Genomic DNA, 1336 nt, shown 5'->3' on the forward strand with positions numbered 1-1336 from the left:
ATAATCCATAAAATCTTTTTCTCCTTGGGGCCTTTCGTTAGTTTATCAGTTCATTAGTTAACAATCTCCAACGGTGAAAGCCTTCCTTATTTTCTGCTTTTACCCAGTGTTAAAGCCAAATCAGAAAAAGGGAGATATTTATTTATTTCTAGATATAATGTTAGCTGAATCCTATGAAATTATCACTTTTGTAGGTCTGAAAAAATTAAGAGTAGAAATTTCATATGGTCCAACCGGAAAATTTTAATAATGGCAGGATTATATCTTAAACCATTCTTGCAACTTATTTCGAATCATTCTATTCACTCAAAGTGTCCCGTCTGCAGTTTAATTTCTGTTTTTTGTTTTAAAGTACGTTATTTCATACTAAATTCTCTAGAGGAAAGGCCCAAATAATGTCAGTTCAATATACCCCCCAAATAAATCATTAAAGTTAATTTAATCGTATGGAAACATCTAGATTTCCTTCATTCGCCCACCTTTTAATTCGTTCAACAAATATTTACTGATATTTATTCCATGTTGACTCTGCTAAGTGCTGGGGTACAGCAAGACAGGGGCGTCTTTTTCCCCAGGGAACTTAGCCTCATTTTTTAAGTTGGAAGGTAAGCAATGTCCATGAGTGACTAACGTGATCATTTTGTTTCAACTAACAGGTCAAATGACTGGTTTAATTATTATTATTTTTTAACCAAATTGCCTGACTGTTGTTCAAATTGACTAACACCATCGCTTTAGAGTTAATAAGAACTAGCTTTTGCCCAAGCAGAGCTAAGAAATTTATTTTGAACTCTTTCTGGCATTTATTAAATCAATTAGCTGACTCATGGATAAATATGGCTCAGGAGAAAAAGGATTCCGGAAGTACACATTCGGGCAACTGTAATCCAAGAGAGTTCCCTCATGGTGCCTGGACCCTTCTAAATAAAACACAAGACACAGTGCTGGGTGACTTTAGGAAGTAAAAGTGTGTATCCAATAAAAATTAAATAATTTTTTAAAGAACGAAAGCAAAAACAAAAAGAATTTTTAAATAAAGACCACAGTGGTTATTCACCTAAGCCAGTGCTTCCCAGGACTATTTCTGGGGGGTGTTGGGCAGCTGCAGACATGGTCTCTGGGCAGCAAGTCTGAGAAGCGTCAAGGTAGGGAAATCGAGTAGCTCATTTGGATGAGCAGAGCCAGGCTGTCGGAGGTCAAGACAAACCGATGGTGAAAACACCATCAATGAAACACTTGTACTGCATCACTTCAAAGCTTGCCTCCAGTTCCCCTCCAAGCAGTTTTAGCAAAGATTTGGGGATCCAGGGGTTTGCATTTAGATGCCCACACACTG

This window comes from Propithecus coquereli, unplaced genomic scaffold (assembly GCF_000956105.1).
Source record: "Propithecus coquereli isolate 6110/MARCELLA unplaced genomic scaffold, Pcoq_1.0 Scaffold56, whole genome shotgun sequence".
Lineage (NCBI taxonomy): Eukaryota > Metazoa > Chordata > Mammalia > Primates > Indriidae > Propithecus > Propithecus coquereli.